Consider the following 19,652-nt stretch of genomic DNA (forward strand, 5'->3'; position numbering starts at 1 on the left):
AGACCTCAATATTCAGTACCACACAGGAACTCTCTCTGTCACCAAAATGCCACAATAATCATGTGACTCTATTCATACTTACAATCCGACTTGTTCAAGAGCAGCAACACAAACCAAGTACACAGCAAAATCCACTAGGAAAATCCACTTTGACTAGGGACAGGGCAAAAAGGGAAATTTCTAAAGCAGAAAGAATGTGTTTTTAACTTGCAACACTCCTCTGCTACCACAAATGTGTGGGCATGGGGACCCTGCAATTGTGACAGCCAAAAATTGTAACTTCACAGAACACCAACAATTTGATGAATTAGAGACACTGATAGAACTCAATTTCAAGAGTTAATATGTCCCAGAGGTAAAGCTCCACCCAATACAGCACAAATATCTGCATTACAGTCAAAAAATGCAAACAGCCTGCTCAAAAACTTTTAGTTGTAAATCAGTTGAAAAGTTGAAATGAAATGATGTATTACAAACATTCTAAAATGCAGAACAGAATATTCGCCATGAAGGCTCTCAGAAAATATGGCATTACAGAGAAGTGTGCAATCAAAAATATTCTAAGTTCTAAGTAGGCAGCAAATCAAGAAAGAAACAGACAGCATCCCTAGTGGCATCAAGGAATGCTCTATCAGCCCCCCAAAATGGAGTTTTCTTTTTATTATCTTCAAATTGGAAATTACTACGACTGCTGAATCATCATAGTATAATAAAATGTGTTGCTTTCTCTGCAAATCGGAGCACAAGTGTCATATTGTCATAGAACTTAAGCACTATCCTGCTACATGAGTATTTAGTCTGAAAACTCGATACTAATGCCATCCAGAGATGGTGGGACAAAGTAGATCCGGGAACAGCAGGTTATTATGAATGAATAGTATACAGTGAGCTAATGGAACAACTTTGAAATAAAGTTACAGTTTGGAGACTAGGCTCGGGACGGTTAATCGAGACCAGGAAGAAAAATACCCATGGAAATAGGCAAACATGATTCTGCTTGACTGTGTACTGCAGAAATGAACGATATTGAAATGTGCAGGGAAAAGGCATCCATTTTGAACAGTATGACCACTAGGCCTAAATCAAGGCCTATTTATCAAAGGTCCGGAAAACACTCTTCTATATGTCCTGGGAAATTAGTTTTAAAGACAATAGTACAATATTTGTGCATACATATGTCATTGAATGTAAAACCACATTCTGTATTCTGTTCATGCTGCACAAAAATTTGAATACATAATATTTCTAACAACATAGAGATAATTACTTATGGTCTAAAAGATGTATACTTGAATCTATTGTATAGAGGTTGTGGAAAATGTATCACAAATTCACAGTCATTTTGAAAATCCTGGGATTTTGAATGTGCCGGCAAAATTAAACAGTCCCACAGCATGGCCAGTTTGGATGGAGTTCAATGCACTGTTCCTTGAGACCCCAGAGTTGGTGCAGGTATCGGTGACAAGTGTTGTGTGCAAAGTATTTAAAGTGTTTCAAGTCTTTCAAGTAAATATTTCCTTGTGAATGGTCACGTTGGTCAATTATGCATGTCGTGCATGCCTTTAATTGTTTGCAGTATGTATAATGTAAAAACCTCTAGCATAGGGGCACTGATTTCTAAACACCCTCGTGTACCTGGTAAATGTATTAATGAATAACTAAGCTATTAGATAAACATGTTTTAGCCTGGGTATTATACTAGTGACGTAGCCCCTACAGACCTCTTCTAACTAATTGAGCTTGTCTACTTTCAGGTGAGAATGTGGCCCTTGGTGGTCGAGCCACCCAATCAAGTATTCTTCATGGAAATTGGAATGTCCTAGGTAATCTGGCACATGCATTCAACGCAATCGATGGAAATCAGGATTCGGATTATTTGCATGGATCCTGCTCCCGTACAGATGAACAGTTTGGTCCCTGGTGGAGGGTGGATTTATTGAGAAAATATCAAGTGGATTCAATTTCCATCACCTCCAGAAATGAGGCATCACAAAATCTGAATGGAGCAGAACTTCTCATCGGGAATTCATTGAGGGCCAATGGAAATATCAATGAAAGGTAACGTTAAAAGTGTGTTTACTTTTAGTTGCCATTTACGTGGTAGTTAGATCTGTGTCGTGATATTTGTATTCCAACGTTTGCAGCTTCAAACCTACTTTCAATGAGAGTAGTTTGTGCAGTTTTTAACTTGAAATTAAGTATTTCCTGTCCCAGATAAATAATTTAAATGAATATTGTGTGAAAAAAGCAGATCTCATATAATAGACACACTTCAGGCCATCAGTACTGGTTAAGGAGCTGTACCCTAATTTTCATGAGTTCAACTAACTATTTCCTTTATTACATTAATTTTGTTCCATTATGATCTAGACTTTTTCACTAGATATGAAGAGGGCTGCTCCATGCCGCTCCACTCACAGATATATCTTTTGCACTTATGACTGGTGCACTTCTAGATCCCATGCAATTCTGGGAACTGGCCATATTTTGACAGTTCTATTTCAGTCCAAACATACTTATAAGAATTAGGCACTTACTAAGTGATGCTGTGGCACGTTTACTTGTGCTAAGAGTAAACCTGACTGAATCTGGCCCCCTTTAAACCTATTGATCAGATCATATCATATTTCATTGTTTCAGATACTTAATACCATTTACAATATAACACATTTATAAGAAAGAAAAACAAACAATTAAATATGGACAATCAGCCCAAATTAAAATATATATACAAAAAAGCATAAAAATGAATTTCTTTTGTTTTAATTGTACCTAAATTTAAGTCATCAAAGATTTACATTCCCACCTCCAAATTGCGAAAGTTACAAAATGTCCATGCTTTTCCCACTTGTTTTGGTGAAGTGCCCCTAAAACAGAATAAATTGACTCCAATAGTTTTCTTATCCCTTTCATAATAAAAGTCATTGTCAGTAGGTTATAGGATGTAACCATGCATACTATTACCACGCACGCCTTTACATTGCTGCCCGTACAACATGTGCGTCATTACCATGCTTGCATTTTGCACAATAATTTTTAGAAAGTACATGCCTTTACCATACATGTCTTTACCACAATAATATCATCATAAAGGCATGCTTGGTAAGGGCCTGTAGGAGCTCAATTGACATGCATGGTAAAGGCATTATCTTTGTAGTGGCATGCGTGCCGTTGTGACACAATAGCATGAACATACCCGATTTTTTGTTGTTTCTCCTCACGTGATCCATTCACAGTGCTAAATAGACACTGTAAACAGACTTACATTTTCTGACGAGACTGGGAAGGCAGAACCGGAGAAAACCTTCTTCTGCCGCAGCCCCCTGCCCATTCTTGAACCTTAAGTCCGCCAGTCGGATGGGTCCTGAGAAGCAGAGGGGAGTTGAACGTTGCGTGGTATACCTGTACCTAGCCCTGACCCCTTAAACCACCCTCTTCCTCAGTCCCCTAGCCCTCCAACCTGAACCCTAAGTCTGTCCCTTTTCTTGGCCCTAAGTCCTAAGCTGCCACCCCAGCCACAGGCCCCTTGCCCAGCCCTGAACCCTAAGTCCATCCCTTTTTGTGGCACTGATCCCTAAAGCCACAACTCCTGATGCAGCCCCTGCTGGGCCCGGTGTTCCTAACCCATGACCATTAAGGCCCTGAACCCTAAGTCTGTACATTTGCTTGGCCTTGATCCCTAAAGCTACCTTCCCTGCCATACTCCCTCACCTGACACTGACTTCCTAACCCATGGGCATTACGGCCCTGAACCCTAAGTCTGTACCTTTGCTTGGCCTTGATCCCTAAAGCTACCTCCCCTGACGCAGTCCCCCGCCCGGCACTGACTTTCTAACCCATTACCATTATGGCCCTGAACCCAAAGTCTGTACCTTTGCTTGGCCTTGATCTCTAAAGCTACCTCCCCTGCCACAGTACCCCGCCCGGCACTGACTTCCTAACCGATGACCATTATGGCCCTGAACCCTATGTCTGTACCTTTGCTTGGCCTTGATCCCTAAAGCTACCTCCCCTGACGCAGTCCCCCGCCCGGCACTGACTTCCTAACCCATTACCATTATGGCCCTGAACCCTAAGTGTGTACCTTTGCTTGGCCTTGATCTCTAAAGCTACCTCCCCTGACGCAGTTCCCCGCCCGGCACTGACTTCCTAACCCATGACCATTACGGCCATGAACCCTAAGTCTGTACCTTTGCTTGGCCTTGATCCCTAAAGTTACCTCCCCTGACGCAGTCCCCCGCCCGGCACTGACTTCCTAACCCATTACCATTATGGCCCTGAACCCTAAGTCTGTACCTTTGCTTGGCCTTGATCTCTAAAGCTACCTCTCCTGACGCAGTCCCCCGCCTGGCACTGACTTCCTAATCCATGACCATTACGGCCCTGAACCATATGCCTATCCCTTTGCTTGGCCCTGATACCTAAAGCTGTCACCCCTGTCACTGTCCCCTGCCCAGCCCTGAGTTCCTAGCCCATGACCATTACGGCCCTGAACCCTAGTCTTTCCTATGCTTGGCCCTGATACCTAAAGCTGTCACCCTGCCACAGTCCCCCACCCAGCCCTGAGTTCTTAACCCATGACCATTACGGCCCTGGATCCTAAGTCTGTCCCTTTGCTTTACCCTGATCCCTACAACCGCCACCCCTGCCACAGTCGCAGGCCCAGCCCTGACTTTCTAACCCATTACCATTACGGCCCTGAACCCTAGGTCTTTCCCTTTGCTTGGCCCTAATCCCTAAAGCCCCCATGCCCAGCTGCAGTCCCCCACCCAGCACTGAGTTCCTAACCCATGACCACATGTGGCCCTGAACCCTAAGTCTGTCCCTTTGCCTGGCCCCTATCCCTATAGACATCACCCCTGCCACAGTCCCCCACCCGGCCATGAGCTCCTAATCCATGACAATTACCATTCATTACAACAAACATGTCTTTACCATGGCATATTTGTGGCAAAAGCTTTGTAGTTACGGACATGCCAGGTAAAGGCATGTTCATTGTAATGTATGCCTGGTAATGGTCATGCGTGGTTAAGACCACGTAAGATTGGTTGTTTCACGTTTCAGTAGATTCCTACGAATGTCCAATAGCTTGGGGCTTCAACCAATAATGTGTTGAAGTGCTTCCCTCTCCCAGCTGCAAAGACAACACATGAGGTTTGTTTGTGAGGGGTTTTCCATCATGCGTGAAACTGACAAAAAGGTAGAGGAGTCTGAAGCATAAGAAAGATGATATTGCCTTTGTGCTGAAGTTGAATTTGAAGTATGATTTTTGTATTGTGCAAGACTCTAGAATATATTTGTAGTTTTTCTCTTATGACACCCCGTAAAAGTATAAGAGGCACCTTGTTATTTGGTTAAAACTTCAAAGTGGCTTTTGTCATTTTGTGCAATTTATGATCTGTGAATTATACTTGGTCAGCGTGTCATTAACACAAGGCTCTGCCACTGGTACTTCACTGTGTGATTTTGAAACTTCTTTTTTAATGTTAAATCTTATGGTGTTATGAGCCGCCTCTTACTGACAATGCAACAGTGGAAAAAGTTCATTGTAATCCGGACTGCAATCAACATTAGTCCCAGTTCTCATTTTATTAGACTGTAGTGTAACTTTTCATGAATATATTCCTGATACCACTCGTTAACACTGTTTCTACTTTCCTAATGGTTCCTGGAGGACAAAAAGTTTCACCATATCCACAAACTGGAATCAACTTGCCATTCGTCACAGTTTCTGTCGTGGTGATGGCACTCCCACCGTATTTAAATGCAGAGGGGCTTATTTACAAGCCTCTTGTGATGCGCGGGTTTACCAGCTTGAGTTATTTACAAACTACCATACTCACCTGGGCCCATTAACATACACACGTAAGCCAGTAATTTACAGCTGTGATGACTTTCAATATTTCTGCGTGTTGAATTTACCTTTACCAATTCTTACCAACCATATCACCTTGGGTCTTAATTTCCTCTGGTCAATAGATTAGGGTATTCATAGAATAGGTAGAAATGGCAATAACTTTATTCTTCGAATGACCACAGACTTGAGAGAGTTTAAAAGTTTTTTCCAATCAATAATTTTGTGAGTTAAATACTAATTAACCCTGGGGGTAGTAGGCGTAGTGGGGCTACGCGAAGTGGGCGAGAAACTACGCCCACCTACGCACTTTGCGTAGCCCCACTACGTGCCACCCACCTCCCTCCCGCCCTCCCTAAATACTTAAATTACCTTTTAAAAATAAAATTAAAAAACACTTACCTTGTACGCTGCATCCCCCGGAGCTCCTTCTCGTAATCGCACGTCTTGGAAACTAATGCGCATGCGCGGCCGCCCGCGCATGCGCATTTCTCGTGAGAAATGTGCATGCGCGGACGGCCGCACATGCGCATTAGTATCCGAAACAGTGGAGCGATTACAAGAAGGAGCCCCGGGGACGCAGAGGACAAGGTAAGTGGTTATTAATTCATTTTTAAAAGGTAATTTAAGTATTCAGGGAGGGCGGGAGAGAGGCGGGTGGCGGGCAACTGCACTACGCCCACAGAGTGGGCGTAGTGTTGCTTGCAACACCTACTTCGCAAACTGCTCATGGGAAGGGCAATAAAGCAAGCATGCATACCAGAAACACACGCTGTTGAATATATATGATGATTTGGTACTGGAGTATTGCAAAGAGTTGGCTGACCAAGAGGGTTCTATCTCTCACCAGGTTGGGAAGACGCAGTTGCCAGGGAGCCAAACCAAGTACATGATCTGAATCCTGGTGACTGTGTAGTTGTGAAGAATCACACTTGAAAATCGTGTCATTAACACCAGGCTCTGCCACTGGTACTTCACTGTGTGATTTTGAAACTTCTTTTTTAATGTTAAATCTTATGGTGTTATGAGCCGCCCCTTGACTGACAATGCAATAGTGGATACAGTTAATTGTAATCCGGGCTGCAATCAGCATTAGTCCCAGTTCTCATTTTATTAGACTGTAGTGTAACTTTTCATGAATATATTCCTGATACCACTCGTAAACACTGTTTCTACTTTCCTAATGGTTCCTGGAGGCCAAAAAGTTTCACCATATCCACAAACTGGAATCAACTTGCCATTCGTCACAGTTTCTTTCATGGTGATGGCACTCCCACCGTATTTAAATGCAGAGGGGCTTATTTACAAGCCCCTTGTGATGCAGTGGGTTTACCAGCTTGAGTTATTTACAAACTACCATACTCACCTGGGCCCATTAACATACACACATAAGCCAGTAATTTACAGCTGCGATGACTTTCAATATTTCTGCGTGTTGAATTTACCTTTACCAATTCTTACCAACCATATCACCTTGGGTCTTAATTTCCTCTGGTCAATAGATTAGGGTATTCATAGAATAGGTAGAAATGGCAATAACTTTATTCTTCCAATGACCACAGACTTGAGAGAGTTTAAAAGTTTTTTCAAATCAATAATTTTGTGAGTTAAATACTAATTAACCCTGGCCATGGTAGGCGTAGTGGGGCTACACGAAGCTACGTGAAGTGGGCGAGAAACTACGCCCACCTACGCACTTCGCGTAGCCCAACTACGCGCCACACACCTCCCTCCCGCCCTCCCTAAATACTTAAATGACCTTTTAAAAATAAAATTAAAAACCACTTATCTTGTACGCTGCATCCCCCGGGGCTCCCTCTCGTAATCGCACGGTCTTGGATACTAATGCGCATGCGCGGACGCCCGCGCATGCGCATTTCTCGTGAGAAATGTGCATGCGCCGACGGCCGCACATGCGCATTAGTATCCGAGACAGCGAAGCGATTACAAGAAGGAGCCCCGGGGACGCAGAGGACAGGGTAAGTGGTTATTAATTAATTTTTAAAAGGTAATTTAAGTATTCAGGGAGGGCGGGAGAGAGGCGGGTGGCGGGCAACTTCACTACGCCCACACAGTGGGCGTAGTGTTGCTTGCTACACCTACTTCGCAAAGGGCGAAGTAGGCAACACTATGCCCACTCCGTGGGCGTAACGAAGTTCTTAGTCCAGGGTTAATACTAATACATGTCATACAACTTTTTCTTGTGGAAAATATTCAAGAATAGGACAAATACGTCTTGGTTAAAGTCTCATGATGACAGTACCTGAAAAGGGTGGAAACAGAGAGCAGAACACGGACATATTACACCGAAATTATATTTACTTAGAATGGTGTGAGGACCAACCACTGGCCAAGGAGCTGGATAGGGACCCCCGGGTCAGTTAGGGTCCAAAGGATTAGGACAGGTTCAAGACAGGATAGGTGACATCTTCTAGATGCAATGCCAGTGTTGGATCCATCTGTTGCGCTAATCTCTTAGATTCTTCCCCTTCTTCGGGAACTGCCTCCTCAAATATCTTCTGCGTTCCCCTTCTAGAAGATTGGATTCTTCTTCAGCAGGGTCTCCATCTCTTTTCTCTCTCTCTTGAATCTTCTTTCAGAGTGCTCGGACAGCGTCTCTGACCTCTGTGGCACCCGCAGTCATCTGTGTCGGTGATGGGTCTGTGTCATCTGTGTTATAACTGACTAAGTTTTCCCAAGCATTATTCTCACCCGCATTTCACAATAGGATCAATACATTGTATACAAACTTTGACTTCTTTCTTCTCCTCTTCGGTTCGAGGGATAGGGATTTCAGTCACCCTTCCAGACCGAAATACACACTAATAATAAGGTCAAAGAAAGATATGTTAGCATACAAAAATAAATGAATGCACTGTATACCACTTATTTCCAATCTAATCCCATTAACTTATTTTAATCTTTTCATTAGCAATTTATTAAAATGTGCAAGGTTTAGTTTAAGCACAGCTTGTGCATTAGCATGTGAGTTTCAGGAAGCCATTTTACTAGTTATTGCACAGCTGAAAAGTATTCCCACCAAAGCAGAGGATGTCATACTACATAGATGCAGTAGATGCATGCGCAGAACATATCAGCCATTTTAAGTCACTCAGGTTACTTATTAGTAATACACATAGATAAGCTTCCCTTGGATTCTATATATAGAATGGAATACAATATTAATATTTACGAAACTTGTTGGTTACATTATTACACGTTATTCCAGAGGATTGCATCCAAGCAAGTCTCTTTCAAACGAAACCTTGCTCCATCAATCCCCTCTCGGATGGCATTTTATGCCATCACTAATTTCAATTACTAAATCAAATGCCTACTTTAGCAATTTTACATTTTAATTTCTCCTTCAACTCTATCAATTTTTCCCTTCTATTTTGTAAATTGTAAACCTTTCATTCTTTTATAAATATCTCCTCTTATCTCTTCAAGCTGGATTTCATAATATGCTTTCTTCTGTCCCTTCTCATTCACTTCATACCATTTTATTTTCCTGCAACATTTGCACAAAAATAATATTGCCAAAACAAATAAGGTTATTTCCATTTTTGGCATTATTATTTGACCTATAATATTTTTACCTAGGTTAGAAAACCAACTACCTATGGTGGAAATATATTTGTTAGTTTTTCCATACAATGTCAACCTCCAGTGGTTTTAAATCCTCCTCCAATGTTGTCTGGAATATAAGTGCAACAATGTTGCGCTTTCAACATTTTACAGACTCTGCACTCTATTGCCAATAATATATCAAGAGAACGTCGATTTTGCAAAACTATAGATCTGACCGCAAACAATTCGGTATTGATTAATAAAAATCCTTCAGCAGTGTCAGTTGATAACCGATCAACTACTGTAGACAATTAACAGATTTTTTGTGAATTCAAAACAACTCCCACTAAAGGTATCAATGCAATAAATATATAACCTACAATTTCTGAAAAACTAACTCTTTTGTTGTGTATTAGTCCGTTATTATCTTTATTGCTTCCAGTGATTCTTTTAACATGATATACTTTAGGGAATACGAATCCAAAATAGCAACTCCCGTACCAATTGTCAGGCAGCTTAAAATAAGCTTTGTTTCCACACACATAATACATTCCAGGAAATACTGTATCTGTTGCACCTTTTAGTCCCCATCCCCAAATTACTAAGAATTTGTGATCACATTAACTGGAACCAATAAATATATGCTTATACTCTGTTTTTAATCTATGGAGACAGATTTTCCCTTTCTTCTCAAGTTCCAGGGACATAGCAACATGAGTCTTGCCAGTTGCAATTAGGTCTTCTATCTCAGCCCACTTAGGTATCTGAGGTTTCGGTTCAGAGGCCCTTCTTTGGAAATCCTGTCTCCTGTGCTCAACTAAGTTCAAAAATATCTTTTCTTCCTCATGTAACTTACATGTTAAATTGTGCTTATGTGCTTCAGCTATATCTATTGTTTTCATTGTTAGAAAATATTCATCCATGAATTGTGAGTCTCTAGTACTAAGGACTGGGTTCATGCTTTTACGCAGAGGAACTTCAGAAAAACTCATGTTAGAATAATAATATTGTAATTTTCCAGTTTGATAAAAATGAACTGGCTAAAACACTGCATGAAATTCCATATGTTAAGGGTAAATGACTATATATATATATGTCACACCTTCAGCTCCTGATGTTCACAATTACATACACATGTAACAATTGCTAACTTCCATAGTTTCTACATAATGTACTAATGTGTTTGCAAAAACATTTAAATCTGTATCATTGTTATTCACAGTGTGATGGAGATCTGTCTCATCTGGTGCTTCTAAATCTACTCTGTCCTGTTTAATGTTAGCCACTCTTTCATGTGTATTAGTACTGTTCTGTTTGTTTGTAACCATTAAACAGTGGATGGCTATTATTAGTACTAACCATATTGTGAGCACAAAAAATATGCTACATATACATATTCTACAACATTTCTTTACACAGTTTCGTTTCAGTTTTCCAGCAACTCTATCGTCAGCCATTTTGGGTTAAAAAAATGTTTTCCCTTCTTTAGAAATTTTGTACCAGATATAACCTGGGGAGTTATCTTTTTTCATCTTGGTCTCACTTCTTCGTCAATTTGTTCAGCATTTAATTCTTTATCACTCTCTCCATTTATTTCTAGATTCTCAAATTTTTTAAGAAATACTTATGTTCATTCAGGAACCTTGAATTTATTATTCAGTCGTTTCAATCTTGGACTTCTTCATCTAGGCTTTTCGGTGGATGGTTCAGAATGGCTGGATACTTCATTTACTTAGTCAGGTTCTTCATTTATAGTTTTAAGGTGGTATTTCAGTTTTTTAATACTACTAGGCCAATTATAACCTTTCCTGACCCTTTTAGCTTGCACTGTGCTTTCAATTTATTTGAGAGTTCTTTTATTTTCATATATCTGTGGCACAGTTATTTTTGTCTTCATATTGTCTCCACGGCTTATCACCTCAGCCATTTCTGCCTGGATGTGTTCTTCTTCCCTAATCTGACCCTGTTCAGGATTTGTTTTGAATTGTTCTTCCTCTTCCTGAACTTGTTTTTCTTTTCCTAACTGACTTCTCAGATCTTTCATATTTCTTGATTTTCTTCTCCATGGCCGTGTTCTCTAAGACCTATCTGTCCCTCCTCAGACTTAATCATGGGGTTTTTATTTTTTTCGGTCTGAGTAACTTGTTCTTTCCTTATCTGAGCCTGCTCAGGTTCTTTTACAACTGTATTTTCACTTATCTGAGCATGTTCTTCTATTCCTAACTCATCCGCACTCTCGTCCTGTCTTGTTAATTGGGTTTGACTTCTTATTCTCACAATCACTTCAGGCATATCCACTACTGGGATCCAGTCATCCAGACTAGTGCTAGGTTGTTCTTGATCAGCTACTTCAGGATCTGTTATTTATGATCCTTTAGCTGCCCAACCATCAGCGACCTCAACTGCTCGAGTCAGTTGGGGCTCTACTTCGTCAGGTGCTGGTACTCTTTTTGTATGGCCAGCATGATTCCAATTAGGCAAGCCTGCACTTTTTACAGCTGTTGTTGTAACCAATATAACCTGATGTGGTTTTCCCCACCTTGGTGCTACTCACGATTTTCAAGTGTGATTCTTCACAACTACACAGTCACCAGTATTCAGATCATGCACTTGGTTTGGCTCCCTGGCAACTGCGTCTTCCCAAGCTGGTGAGATATAGAACCCTCTTGGTCAGCCAACTCTTTGCAATACTCCAGTACCAAATCATCAGATATATTTAACAGCGTGTGTTTCTGGTATGCATGCTTGCTTTATTGCCCTTCCCATGAGCATTTCATGGGGACTCAAACCAGTAGTTTTATCTGGGATACTTTTGAGTCCCATCAGGACAAGAGGTAAAGCATCAGGCCACTCTAGTAGAGTGGATGCATACACATTTCCCAGTCTTGACTTGATTGTGCCATTCAATTGTTGCGCAAGCCAGTTTTTGTTCAATTTTAAATGCTACACAAATCAAACATTTATTAAAATGAGACCCTCTATCTGATTCAATAGTTACTGGAAAACAGAATCGGGGAAAGATAGGAGTTTGGCCACTGTCAAGCTGCCATTCCGCCTGGTTGGGTATGCTTTTACCCACTCCACAAATAAACAAAACTATGACAAGTACACATTTCAGTCCTCGACAAACAGGTAACTAAATGAAAACAATTTAAAGCCTTTCAAATGGACCTTCTGCTTTTCCGATTCTTCTCGAGCTGACTATTGTTTTTCTACCTGGATTTATTTGTTGACATGTTAAGCATCTCTGGCAAAGACTCTCTGCGACATTCCAGAACCTTGCATTGAACCAATCTTGTCAGAAAAGTCTGATCATAGCATCTCCGACTATGTCGGTGTCTCCATGATACATTGTAGTCCTGGATGCAAGCATACAGTCTGGCATCACTGGTTTTCCGTCTAAATAGACCCACACTTCATCTTTAGCTCTTCTCTGACAACCTATTTTATCCCACTCCTCCATTTATCTTATGTCTACTTCATCTTGTAAGTCTTTTATGCCTTCCCATGCTCCTATACCCCCAAGTAGCATAAGTTGGCAACTGATTACACATGTCTCAATTTTCTTATTTAATGGTATTTTGTATTTAGCACAGTGTTGGGCAACCTGGTCAGCATATCGATTACCAGCTGTCACACAATCATCTCTGTACTGGTGAGCAGCACACTTTACCACTGCCACTTCTTTTGTCAATTGAATTGCTTCAATCAATTCTTTCACAAAATGTTCATTTTTAATGGGGGATCCTGATGGGATCCTGATGAAATCCCGCTGCATCTAGAGCTGGCCAAAGTTGTGCACAACCGCATTAACCATACCGACTATCAGTGTAAATTTGTTGTTTCCAATTTTTCCCAATTTTACACGCTTTCATTAAAGCTATCAATTTGGCTACTTGTGCAGACTTAACTGTTGGTAAATAGGATGTTTTGACTATTCTAGCCAATGTACACACAGCAAAAGCAGCGTTCAATCCTCCATCTTTATGGCGTATACACTAGCAATCTACAAAGAGCTCATGTTCTGTATCTTTTATGGGTTCTTCCTGTATGTCTGGACAGGGTTTAGTACTGAGTTCACTAACGTTGAGACATTCATATTCAACTTCATCTTTCACCTCTTCCTGGTATGATCTGGTAACAAGGTAGCTGTGTTTAGGACAGTACACCTGACTATGGTCATGTTTTCCGCCCCCAGTATAATTTGCTCATATTTTGTCAATTTTGTAAGATACTGAGTTCGTATTCTTGTCAAAAGAATTATTCCAGACTCATGCACGTTGCAGCTACAGCTTTTAGATAACCTGGCAATGCAGATGACACGCGGTCCAAAGTAGCAGAAAAATATGCCACAGGACGTCGCATTAGGCCATTTCTCTGGGTTAGGACTGAGAGTGCACAATTATCTCTCTGGTAGCATAGTAATGCAAATTCTTTTGAAAATTCTGGCTTACCAAGAGCAGGTGCTTCACACAAACATTTTTGTAACTTTAAGAAAGCGGTCATGCTTTCATCATTCCACTCTTCTTGAACTTTTGCTTGTTTCTTGCTCATTTGTATCAAAGGTTTGGCCAGTAATGAAAATCCCAAAATCCACTCCCTGCAATTACCTACGACTCCAAGAAACATCTTTATTTCTTTTCGAGTTTGTGGTCATCGCATTTCTCCGATTATTTTTATTCCTTCGGAGGCACTTTCCTAACTCCTCTTTCTATTTGTCCCAAAAATTTGACTGAATTTCTGCAAAACTGTAATTTCTCTGGTGACACTTTGTGTCCACCTTTAGCCAGATGCTTTAGCAAAGCAATTGAATCAGCAACACAGTCACTTCAGGTTTTCGAGGCGACCAATACGTCGTCAATATATTGCACCGAGACTGATTTAATAATTTTTTTCAAATTTGGTTAAAAATGTAAGGACTTTCAGTGTGCACTTGAGGAACACAATTCCAAACATAAACACACTCCTCACATTTAAAAGAAAATAAAAATTGACTATCAGGATGCAATGGAATGGAGAATAAAGCATTCCATAAATCAATTACGGTAAACCCATCCTGCTGTCCATGGTATCTGGTATAGGATTACTGCTGGATTTGGCACTACAGGGCAACATGGTATGACAATCTTATTAATCTTTTTCAGATCTTGAACCAACCCTATGTTTCCTGTTTGTTTTCTTTATACCAATTATGGATGAGTTACAAGGACTACTCATTATTTCTTTCAGAATGCCTTGCTCAACAATCAATCAATTTCTGCTGCAACACAAGCTTTAATTTCTGGACTCATTTTGTATTGTTGAGTATTTCGATAAACTGCACCTTCTTTCACAGTTACTTTTACTGGATCTACATTTGCCATTAATCCTACTTCTTTTCCTGTAGAATCTCACACTTCAGCATATACAGTAGTTTTGACCTCATCTGGTAGCTTGTCTATTGTCATCATGGAAAACATTTCCTTCACCTCTGTTCCTTGCTTGGGTAACATGATTTTGTAGACTCTGTCTTCATCGGGCCTCGGAATTGCAACACCATCCGGTGTGCATAATATTGTGCAATTCATTTTGTACAATAAATCCCTTCCTAGTAAGTTTACAGGACTTGAGACACACACCACGATCTTATGCATCTCTTTAAAATTGACATAACATACCTCCATTCATTTTGTAATTGGGGTCCTAATTTGCTTATTAGAAACGCCCACTACTTGGATTGCTTGTTCCGAGAGGGGTAGGTTTGGGATGGCTGCTATTCTCACAGTAGAACGGGTAACACCTGTGTCCAACCAGAAGTTGATGTCCTTCCCTTCAACCTAGCCATCTATATATGGACCTGACTGATCTACAGGCAAAAATGCCCCAACTACGCACTCCCCTTCTCCCCTCTTAGACACCGTCATTGTATATCATTGTTAAAATAGGAAGTCATTGTTTATTATTGTCAAAATAGGAATCCTACAAAAGAAACTGTGGTGATACAAAAATGTTCTTACCACTTCCTTCCTGGAATCCGGTGTCCAAACTTTACTTGGCTTGACTCATAAAATTTGGCATGGGGGCACTTGGCAATTGACTCTGTAGAATAACAACTTGCTGCTGTTGTCTTATTAACACCGCATTCTACATCTGTGGATTTAAATTTTGATTTTGGGTGTTATTATTCTGTATAATTTTACACTAATTTTTCCAATGTCCCAACTTTCCACGCCGATGACAGGGAAACCTTTTCTTTGCCTCTTATCTGCCCAATCCTCTCCATTTACCCCCACTACTTTTTCCTTGGCCTTGCCCTTTTCCTTGGTTTTCTGCCTGATTATTTATCTGGAGTTCTTGCTGTTCTTTTAATTTAACTTGGGCCCACATTACCGTTTCTTCTAAATTCCTTTGTCTGTTATCGATTTCACCTCCACAGTACATTGCGTACTTGAGGATTTCAGCTATGCGTTCCGCTTGCCAGCACAACATGTACTGCTTAATCATTTATGATATGTCCAAACTTAAGTAAGACATAAATCGATACACGAAATGTGTCATGTCTTTGTCTCCAATAATCTTAAACCCACTGTACTGCTTGAACACTTGTAATAGGCGTTCATAGTAGGCATGTACTGACCCTTCTTTTTCTTGGGTGCTTCTGTCTATTTTCATCCAATCAGTTTCTTTTGGGGAAATGTTCCCTTTCAGGAAAGTAATTACCTGGTGATATTTTGTCATAACTTCTTCTGACGGGGTTCCAGTTTTTTCATCTCTCGGGTACTCATCGTTGGGCCAGTCTATCATAATTTTACATTCTGTCCACAAATCGTCAGGTACAACTATGTCAAATAGACCATCCAAATCCTTCAACAAAACTTTTGATACCTTTACAAACCTTTCAACTTACCATTCCACCGGTTTTTCTTTCAACTTTGGGAAAATATTAATAAAAGATGAAATATCTTGTCGGGTCTATGAGACATGTACATAACCTCCTCCAGGAACTTCTCTTATTGGGCACAGTCTTTCAACATTTTCTGTTTCTTTCATTAAAAATTCAGATGTCATTCGATTTGCCTGTGCTTCTTCCTTTTTCTTTGTCCACCTAGTTTTCCATCTATCTAAATTTACCCATATTTGTAACAGTTTCAACAACTCTTTTATCTGTAATGTCCATTCTGACACCTTATCAGAAAATTATGCTCTATATGGTTTCTCCAATACTTTGGATTTCCCTATGTCAATTCCCATTCATGAGGCCAAATTCATTCATTTTTCATCTAATATTTTTGTATTGTGGGTGCTGCTTCTGCATATGAATAACAACTCTTGCTCACTAAAGGTGTTGAATCTTTCCACTCCTACATTCAACTCTTCCACTTCAACTCTTAATTTAAATATATCTAATATTTTAGGTTGTGGTTTTGGTCTATCTATTTCTTGTGCCCATCTTGCTATTTCTTCTGTGGTTACATTGTGGCATTCCTGTAGATTTCTCAATTTGTATTTCTCTCAAACAACCTGGTGTAACTTTTCTGGGTGAATCATTTATTTGCACTCTTATTGGCAAATCCATTAATGAAATTACCGATTCACAATCACTGGCTTGATCATCAATTATTATATTTTCTTTTCTGAGTTGCATGATTGGTGTGGTCATGACAGGTGTTATGGGACAATTTATCTTATCTCCATTTAATGAAACAACTGGACCTATAGTCACTGGTATTGTTAGTGCTTTTATGATATCTTGTATGGCAAATCTTGCCGAAATAAAGGACTACAAAGACAAAGTTAGTGCTTCAGGATTTGTGTTCAGCTGGGTTATTTTCTGAATTAATGCACTTCTATTTTTATTCATCACTTCCTTTTCTCTTTCTTGAAGTACCCTTTCCATTGTAGTCTTGTGTACAACCTGCAGAACAAAAGGTGTTTTCAGAATCAGTGCACTTTGGGTAGTTCTATTTAACTCTTCTTGGTAAGGTACAGTATTTTTCATTAAAATATCTTAACAATATTCATTTTCTGAATCTCAACTACCAGTCTTTAAAAGTTTTGTTTTCTCAGTACATTTACTTCCTGTCTGTTCTTCTGTCATTATTACAGGATATAATCCTTCCACCACCATGGCTTGTCTCCATTGTTTCATCTGACTATCTCGAGTTTCTCGAGGAAATTTGGGATGACATTTACACAGGTTCCTATTTATTTGTGATCTATCACGCTCAAATGCTTGAGTCTCCCATTCTTCTAAAGCTTCATACTGGGTCAATCTAGGTCTTGGTTTTAACTCATTCATGCAAGTTTGTAAATTATGTACAATTGACCCATTCAATGTTGCTACCTCAGGAAATGCTAATATTCCATCATCTTTTGTATATTCTATCCAATGTTCTAACCATACACAGATATGATAACCTCTCTCCATCATCATGTATGATGCAGGCGTTTTTGGAGGAGGGATACACATTCCTTCTCTGGTTTTATTGGGTTTATCCTTTTTAAAATAATTTACAATTTTCTTCATAAATGACATTTTTCTCTTTTCTCCGTACATTTTGTGTGAATTTCCTTTAACATACTGTTAGTGGGCAAACCCTATAAATCCTCTATCTGGAAGATTCCCTATTATGGTCGGATTGTGTCTCCACATACAAATCCCACTGTCTATAATTATTATCAGGGCTTTTATATTGATGACTAATCAAATGTTCTCTTTTACTCTTATGCTTCTCAAATACCAAAGTGTCTTGTATTCTTGTTACCAATCAACTTCTGTTTTGCTTATTCGCTTAACCAATGTTTCCAAAGCTTTTCAGTGATGTCAGTATCGCTCCTCTCTACTGACCCTTCCTTTACAATTTCACATCAACTACATGCCCTCTGTCTCGACCAGTCCCAGCGTGGTTCCTAGTGACGTCCGTGTAGCATCTGCAACTGACCCCTCTTTTTACAAGGTAATGCAAAACTTAATTTTTTACAATTTTACATACCCATTTCATTAATTACTAACGTAGAAACATTTGCTACAGTGCCTGATTTTCAAAATTCAAAGAAAAGTCAATTTCTTTTGCTGCGAGTAAAACTTTCTGCTTACCCTTCACACACTACGAGCAAAACCTCTTACTCTTCACTCAAGCATCAAAGAACCTGCTCTTCCTTCAATTTTACCCTTTCTTGGTGATATAACACCAAAGTTTCACCAGCAAACTTTTTTACAATCAACCACTCTCACTTTTATACAAAGAAAATAATCCCTAAATCAGTGATTCAAGTTCTGCATAACTTTTCAAACTTTCTTCTTCATGGCAAGCTTTCATTTACCATCCGCTATTCAATATGCCCCGGAATTTCCCGATAACAGAAAACAATACATATGGACTTTGGTTACTACATAAATCAATAATTCAATACACAATGTTTCTACCTAACTAACTAAAACCTAAGCATAACTCTGCTACTGTGAACAACTGATGCAGCAGGTTTACCAGCTTGAGTTACTTACAAACTACCATACTCACCTGGACCCATTAACATACACACGTAAGCCAGTAACTCACTGCTGCAATTAATTTCAATATTTCTGACTGTTGAATCTATCTTTACCAATTCTTACCATCCATATCACCTTGGGTCTTAATTTCCTCTGGTCAATAGATCAGGTTAATGGTAGAATAGGTACAAATGTCATTTACTTTATTCTTTGAATGACCATAGACTCTAGAGAGTTTTAAAAGTTTTATCTAATCAATAATTTTGGGAGTCAAATACCAATACATGTCATATTCTGTTTTCTTGTGGAATATAATCAAGAATAGGACAAATACGTCTTGGTTACAATCTCATGATGACAGTACCTGGAAATTAGGGAGACAGAGAGCAGTACAAGGACATACTACACAGAAATTATATTTACCTAGAATGGTGTGAGGACCAATCCCTTGCCAAGAAGCTGAATAGGGACAGTCAGGACCAAAAGGATTAGGACAGGTTCAAGACAGGATAGGTGACCTCTTCTAGATGCAACACCAGCGCTGCACCCCTCTCTAGAACAACTCTCTCCGATTCTTTATCTTCTTCGGATGTGCCTCCTGGAATACCTTCCATGTTCCCCTTCTAGATGATCGGATTCTTCTTCAGCAGTTTGTCTGTTGTAGTGAAGAGAGGGTTCTGCCATCTTGCCACTTTACTGCTTTTACACACGACCCGACACGTAACTGTTATTATAAGTAAAACTGCTTGCTTGCTT

The 19,652-nt window shown here is 39.9% G+C and overlaps 1 pseudogene; it reads left to right on the forward strand.

Moving 5' to 3' along the window:
* Positions 1-302: 302 nt before the first annotated feature.
* The window catches only part of LOC147709550 (fucolectin-4 pseudogene), a 216,100-nt pseudogene continuing 196,750 nt past the window's right edge, over positions 303-19,652 (forward strand).

The sequence above is a fragment of the Lissotriton vulgaris genome, chromosome 6, assembly GCF_964263255.1.
Source record: "Lissotriton vulgaris chromosome 6, aLisVul1.2, whole genome shotgun sequence".
NCBI lineage: Eukaryota > Metazoa > Chordata > Amphibia > Caudata > Salamandridae > Lissotriton > Lissotriton vulgaris.